Source organism: Nicotiana attenuata, unplaced genomic scaffold (assembly GCF_001879085.1).
Source record: "Nicotiana attenuata strain UT unplaced genomic scaffold, NIATTr2, whole genome shotgun sequence".
In the NCBI taxonomy this organism is placed as follows: domain Eukaryota; kingdom Viridiplantae; phylum Streptophyta; class Magnoliopsida; order Solanales; family Solanaceae; genus Nicotiana; species Nicotiana attenuata.
Window position 1 is genome coordinate 206,352 of NW_017670800.1, and position 8,382 is coordinate 214,733.

Genomic DNA, 8,382 nt, shown 5'->3' on the forward strand with positions numbered 1-8,382 from the left:
CATATATATAAGCCATATTCGATATAATATTACCTGTTTATGCTAAGAAATTGTTAAAAGCAGTGTTGATTGTTCTGTTGGCTGGCCTTGTCTTCACGAGAGGCGCCATCACGACCGGGTGGGAATTGCTTAGTGCATAGTACAACGTAAGTATATATATTACATATATATAAGCCATATTCGATATAATATTACCTAATACGCTTATACTTAGTGCATAGTACAGCGTAACTATATATATTACATATATATAAGCCATATTCGATATAATATTACCTAATACGCTTATACTTAGTACATAGTACAGCTTAACTATATATATTACATATATATAAGCCATATTCGATATATATTACCTAATACGCGTAACTCTATATATTACATATATATATAAGCCATATTCGATATAATATTACCTAATACGCTTATACTTAGTGCATAGCATGTTAGAGTATATTTTAGTCTATTCATCTCTTGTGTTACAAAAGTGTTAACGGCTTACATTTATATTATTTAGATAGTAAATACAAAAGTGATTTTTAATTTTGACCATTGTTGACCTGAAAAGAGACCAACTTTGGTCGCTAATTATACTTAAATTTAAATTAGCGACCAAAGCTGGTCGCTAAATTTAAATCAGATTTATTTATGTTTTATATAATATTTAAAATAATAACATAATATTAAATGGGTCCCATATTAGCGACCAAAGCTGGTCTCTATTTTATAAGCGACCAACTTTGGTCGCTAACTTTGAATTATATTTATTTATATTTTATAATTTTTTAAAATAATAATATAATTATTAAAATTTTATAACAGGGTCCCATATTAGCGACCAATGTTGGTCTCTATCTACTTACCCTTTAATTAGCGACCAACTTTGGTCGCTCATTTTAAATTATATTTATTTATATTTTATAATTTTTTATATAATATTATAATTATTAAAATTTAATAAGTGGGTCCCCCAATAGCGACCAACGTTGGTCGCTAATCTCAGTATTTCTTTGACCAAGCAAGTCTGACCAGTCCGGTCAACATTTTGAAGAAATTATTAACCAAATAGCGACCAACTTTGGTCGCTAATGTATTTAAAATAATTATTTTATTATTTTCTCCAATTTAAAGACCAACGTTGGTCGCTTTTCTTGACAGACCAACTTTGGTCGCTAAAGTTTTGTCGCTTTTTTCCGGAATTCTAGTAGTGTCTTAAAATAAATAAATTATCTGAGTGTTTTCATATCAATTCAAGATTCCTAGTACATGACCAAATCTTCAGTAAGTTCCATAGTCAATTAAATAGTTCAAGTTGTTCGTGATTTTACCTGATCATGAGACCAGTCCCATTTAGGATAAAAAAATTATTTGTTAGTTAACTTATGTCCACAGATGTATGGACGTCCCGGCCCCCTCATTACGAAGTATTAGGATTATAACCTTGTCAAATCAAATAAAATCAAGTGGAAAATTGTTCCCGTAATTTGCATGGTAGTAATTAAAAACTTGAAACCATATCTTCCCTTCTCAATATTTGGTACCTTTTTAGCTTTTCCACTAGCTCTTTTTGTAAGTAATCCTGTGCACTAAACCATATCTTTGCTTAAGGTTTTTAGTATTTAACTATTCCCGCTTGTTGGATCAAATGTTTGCTTCTTTCTACTTTGATCCCATCTTTAATATGATCTTTAGCCGTAAAGTAACAATTTAAAGGACTAATCAATTTCCTTGTTTACTTTCATGAGCTTTGTTTTTGTTGAAGACAGGCAGATCGAGAAAACTATATATGGAATTATTAAGTAATGAGAAAAGTAACAACAACATGTTATAGAAAACTTGAAACAACAATATAAATTATAATTTCTTATTGGTATCCTTTTGATTTCTCCTAGTGTACTGCCACTACTTGTCAAATTTTGTAAGTAATCATATAGATTCCTAGTACAACAAAATCTTAGTGTTTAGCTGGTTTCCATTTAGTTGAGAGTACCTTTAATTTCTAGTTTTGAGTTGATTTCTGGATTAAGATGGAATACTCGAGTGGCTAGTAATAAACAGCAACATTTGGCTTTAGAGGGATAGAGCATGAAATGTTATCGGTCGATATTGAATCGTTTATGTGAAACTTTTGCTTCACCGGTTTAGTGATAAGTAAGAACAATTTACCTTCAAGACAATTACTAAGGTGATGAATTTCACTTTTTGTTTAGACTATTTCACAACATTATATAGCAAAGTACAGTAATAAATAACGTAGATGAGCCATTTAACATAATTATTGTAATCGTTACAGTCTTGTGTTTGGGAAGGAAAGTAGTTACTTATACTAGTCACTTTGTTGCAAGATGTATTACTTCACCAATATAAATTACTAGAAAAGCATTGCCATAATGTGTTAGTAGAAAATATTACACTTGTCCCTCGTTGATTGTGCATAGATTTTCAAAGGGTTTATAGTATTCTTGGCCCTTTCACACAGTCTTAATTGTGTTTTGGATTAGATGCTCATATTTTTTCACAATCATATTAAAGCCAAATTTTAGTGAGCCGATTTGTACGAGCTTTTTTCACTCTCATACCAAGCATTAGGGTGTGTCAATGGTTCGGTTCGGCTTGTTATTTCATAAAATTCGTACCATACTAATTTTTTGATTATTCTATTATGTATAATCAAAACTAGACTTTTCAAAATCGTACCAATCATGTCGGTTTCCCTTCGGTATCGGTATGGTTCGGTTAATTTTTGGTAATTTTTTAAATGTCATTTAAAAGTCACTAGTAGAAGTAGAATGCAATAACATACCTACTTTTATAGGAGTTAGCAAAACTCTCTAGATATTTTCTATTTAACGAATGATGAATTAAGAAAACGTGAAAGATAGCTAGAGTATATACCCATCAACTATTATACAGCAGTGCAAAAGATACTAAGCAAAGAAAAAGAAAATATAAATTGTTAGGTTTTAGTTTTAGTGATGAAAAATAATATAACTGTTTTTGGTATAGGAACTCAAGGAAAGCATCCATGATTGAAGAAATCAAAAGGAAGGAATCAATCAACAAACTAAAGATCCGGCAAGGGAACTAATCAAATATTGATTGAAGCAGAAAAGAAGCATCGAAGATCTTGCAAGATGATCAATCAAGCTGCTATCTTTGGAAGGACCAAAAATCAAGGAGTAAACCGGGCGTTATCAAAATCTGTAGAAGGAAAGATATTAATGACCTCTCATCAAGGAAGAGCAACGACAAACAACCTATAACGACCCGACCGGTCGTTTTGAGAATTAATGCACCGATCCCCTGTTAACTGCTACCCCCGTGTCTTTTTCTGCTATTGTAATTTTCCGGGATGACTCATTTTGAGTTTCGGAATGTTTTGGGATACTAAGTCCCTAAATGAGAGCCTAAGTCTTAGAACTTAGACCGTAGTCGGAACAGTATGAAGATGGCTCTAGAATGAAATTTCGCCAATTTCGTTAGCTCCGTTAGGTGATTTTGGACTTAGGGGTGTGTCCGGATTGTGTTTTTGAGGTATGTAGCTCATTTAGGCTCGAAATGGCGAAAGTAGAATTTTTGGAGTTTCGGGCCGACAGTGGAAATTTTTTATATCGGGGTTGGAATCCGATTCTGGAAGTTGGAGTAAGTCCGTAGTGTTGAATATGACTTGTGTTCAAAAATTGGGATCGATCGGACGTGGTTTGGTCGGGTTCGTCATCGGTTGTAGAATTTTGAAATGTCAAGTTCATTAAGTTTGGATTGGAGGGTGATTCGTGATTTTAGCATTGTTTGATGTGATTTGAAGGCTCGACTAAGTTCGTATGGTGTTTTAGGATTGGTTGGTATGTTTGGTTGAGGTCCTGGGGGCCTCGGGTGTGTTTCGGGTGCTTAATGGATTGGTTTGAGACTTATGCCTTTGCTGAAGTTTGTTGCACCTGTTGTTTTCGCACCTGCGGATATTGGACCACAGGTGCGGTGCTGCAGAAACAGCTAGGGAGCCGCAGAAGCGGATATTGACCTTGGCAGCTGAGACCGCAGGTGCGGCTGGGTGACCGCAGAAGCGGGCTCGCAGATGCGGCCCCAGCCCAGTTAAGTGGCTTTCTGCGATGAGTTTTCCGCAGGTGCGGGACCGCGGATGCGGTCCTATGAGCGCAGAAGCGGAAATCGCTGGGCAGAAAAGGGGATTTCGAGGGTTTGAAATTTCATAACACAAAATTCAAGTTGGAGCTCGGTGGAAGGCTACTTTTCGAAGGATTTTGAAGGATAGCTATTGGGTAACTAATCCTAAATCGATTTTGATCATATTACATTAATCTATTGTTGTATTCTTCATCTAATTAAGGAATTTGAGGGTGGAAGTTTGAAAAATGGGGGAAAAGTTCCCCAATCGAAAATCTGAGGTTTGATTGGAAATTAGGCGTCGGTTTTGGATGACTTTTGGGCATTTTTCTATTGTCTTATCCTAGCTTAGATTTCATTATCTAAATTAGTTGTTTATAGCTATATTTACATTATGTAATTGATTTGATTAGATTTGGGCCACTCGGAGTTGGATACTCGTGGAAAGAGCGTGATTTCGGATTGATTTTGAGCTTGGTTCGAGGTAAGTGGCTTGCCTAACCTTGTATGGGGGAAACTCCCCTTAGGATTTGGTACTGTTGTTATGTGAATACAGTGTATGTGAGGTGACAAGTGCGTACACGTACTGTTTGTTGAAAACCCCCCATTTTCATTAAGTAATTATCTATATTTTCCTTTAATTGAGCAGTAGTATATGTAGCCATCCTGTTTAGCTTAGGAAAGCATGCCTATGTGCCTTAACTGTCTTAACTTCCTTAATTGCCTACTTGAACTCCGGACAGCATGTTTAGAGTAAGGGTTGCATGTCTTCTTTGATATGAATTTAATCTAAACAATAGAATTTCTTGTTGAAACTTATATTTATATTGATTGAGCTATATGTTTACTTTGGGACTACAGAACGGTATTCTGGGAGATCCTCCTGCACATTTATATTTGGGACTACGGGACAGTATCCTGGGAGATCCCCTGTACTGGATATATTACTTTGGGACTACGGAACGGTATTCCGGGAGATCCCCCTACACATTTACATTTGGGACTACGAGACGGTATCCTCGGAGATCCTCTGTACATTTACGTTTGGGACTACGCGACGGTATCCCGGGAGATCCCCTATTGCTATCTCTATGTACTGAGTTGTCATTTTTCTGTGATTTCATATTTGTTGATTGCTAGTATTTATCTTTACTGCGATATTTCTTAAAGTTTTACCTTATTATATATATAAACCAGTAGGGCCTTGACCTGATCTCGTCACTACTCGACCGAGGTTAGGCTTGGCACTTACTGGGTACCGATGTGATGTACTCATGCCCTTTCCTGCACATATTTTTCGTGTGCAGATCCAAGTTTATCGTACCAGCCTCACCACTAGTTGCAGTCGCTGCTTCCTGTTGGAGCCTTCAAGGTACATCTGCCCGCGCTCACAGATCCTCGGAGTCCCCCTCTATCCCCTTGTGTTTATTTCTCTTTCTTTCTATAGAGATGATGCATTAGAACATCTTAGTAGTTAGTGACTTTGCGAGTTTCCGGGTTTTGGGTATTGTTCGGTACTTTTTTTGAGGTGTTGACTGTATATGCCGAGTGGCATTTAGTTGCTTAATGGATAGTTATGTTGCCAATATTTAATATTCATGCGTCTGTTGTCATTTCTGCAATATGTTAGGATTACCTAGTCGTAGACACTAGGAGCCGTCACGACAGTTCACGGAAGGAGGAATTGGGTCATCACAAGTTGGTATCTGAGCTCTAGGTTCATAGGATTTGTGAGTCACAAGCTGGTTTATTAGAGTCTCGCGGATTGGTACGGAGACGTTTGTACTTATCTTCGAGAGGCTATGGAACTGTTAGGAAAATTTCACTTCATTTGATTCCTTGTCGTGCGATATTGACTTCGAAAATTCCAAGCTTCTGTCTTCCATTCTCTCACAGATGGTGAGGACACGTGCTACCGGAGATGACCAGGCACTCGCGCCCCCTACTAGAGCCTCTAGAGGCCGGGACCGGGGTAGAGGTCGACGACGCGCACGTGGTGCAGCCAGAGCACCCGTGTGAGCTGCTACAGAAGAGCCACCAGTAGCTCTAGCCTGAGACCAGGCGCCTGATACGCCTACTACTAGTACTACTCCAGCTCTCCAGGAGAACCTTGCATAGTTCATGAGCATGTACATCACTTTAGCTCAGGCAGGGTTGATTCCCCTTGCTGCAGCCACATCTCAGGTCGGGGGAGGAGCACAGACTCTTGCCGCCCGCACCCCAGAGCAGTGGGTTCAGGTTGATCAGATCCCAGAGGTTATACCGGTACCGCGTGTAGCCCCAATTTAGCCCGAGGGTAGGGCAGCTGCTTCAAAAGAGGAGCAGCGGAGACTTAAGAGATACAAAAAGTACGATTCTCCTACATTCAGTGGTCTAGCATCAGAGGATGCTCAGGGATTTCTGAAAGAGTGTCACCGTATCCTCCGCACTATGGGCATAGTAGAGTCGAGTAGGGTTTCTTTCACTACCTTCCAGCTTTGAGGGGCAACCTATCAGTGGTGGCATACTTTTGAGTTGGACAGTCCGGTTGAGGCAGCTTCCCTTACATGGACCAAGTTCTTGGATATGTTTTTCAGGGAGTATGTCCCTCAGAGCCTCAGGGACGCATGGCGCACGGAGTTTGAGCATTTGCGCCAGGGTACTATCACTGTTTCAGAGTATGCTGTCCGCTTCAATAATTTGGCTAGACATGCACCGGCCTTGGTTTCTACAGTTCGTGAGAGAGTTTGTGGTTTATTGAGGGGCTCATTCCAAGCATCAGGTCTAGCATGGCCCGGAAGCTAGAGATAGATATCGCCTATCAGCAGGTGGTGATATGAGAGTAGAGGGCATGCTAGCTCAGGATAAGGAGGAGAGAGAGTCCAAGAGGTCTCGAGTGTCGGGCTATTATTCTGGTGCCCGTACCCCAATTGCAGTTCGTCATGGTAGGAGTTATGTGAGTCGCCCCGTTCATTTAGCTCTTTCAGCAGCCAGTGGTATTCCAGCTCCTCCTAGACCTCAGGAGCCTTAACCTCTAGTATCTGGTGCGCCTCCTGTGTGGGGTGCTTTAAGTGGTCAGCCCAGCAAACCTGGCCCGAGCCAGTCACAGCCACCACGCCCCCCTAGAGCTTATTTTGAGTGTGGCGACGCACGCCATATGGTGAGGGATTGCCCTAGATTTAGGAGGGGTGCGCCTCCACAGACTTCTCAGCCACAGCGTGCTCCACAAGGTTCCCAGGCTGTGATCACAGCACCAGCTGCCACCCCACCTACCCATTCAGCTAGAGGTGGAGGTCAGGGAGGTAGAGGTCGCCCTAGAGGGGGAGGCCAGGCCATATACTATGCCTTTCCTGCCCGTACTGAGGCTGTTGGCTCTGATTCTGTCATTACAGGTATTGTTCCGGTCTATCATAGAGATGCATCAGTTCTATTCGATCCAGGATCCACTTATTCCTATGTGTCCTCTTATTTTGCCCCGCATTTGGGCGCATCTCGGGATTCTTTGAGTTCCCCTGTTTATGTTTCTACTCCTCTAGGAGATTCTCTTGTTGTGGACCGCATATATCGGTCGTGTTTGATTGCTCTTAGTGGTTTTGAGACCAGAGCCGATTTATTATTGCTCGGCATGGTAGACTTTAATGTTATCTTGGGCATGGAATGGTTGTCGCCCCATTATGCTATTCTTGATTGTCACGCCAAGACCGTGACGCTGGTTATGCCAGGTTTATCGCGATTAGAGTGGAGGGGTACTTTAGATTACACTCCCAGTAGAGTTATTTCATTTCTTAAAGCTCAGCGAATGGTTGAGAAGGGGTGTGACGCGTACCTGGTTTATGTGAGAGATGTCAATATTGATACCCCTACAGTTGATTCAGTCCCAGTAGTGCAGGATTTCCCTGATGTGTTTCCACCTGATCTTTCGGCTATGCCGCCCGACAGAGATATTGTTTGGCATTATTTTATTGCCGGGCACTCATCCCATCTCTATTCCTCGTTATCGTATGGCTCCTTCTGAGTTGGGGGAGTTGAAGGAAAAGTTACAGGAATTGCTTGATAAGGGCTTTATTTGGCCTAGTGTGTCACCTTGGGGTGCTCCTGTCTTGTTTGTGAAGAAAAATGATGGTTCTATGCGTATGTGTATTGATTATCGCCAGTTGAACAAAGTTACAATGAAGAACTGGTATCCTTTGCTTCGTATTGATGACCTGTTTGATCGGTTACAGGGTGCTCGAGTGTTTTCTAAGATTGACTTGCGTTCAGGTTATCATCAGTTGAAGATTCGAG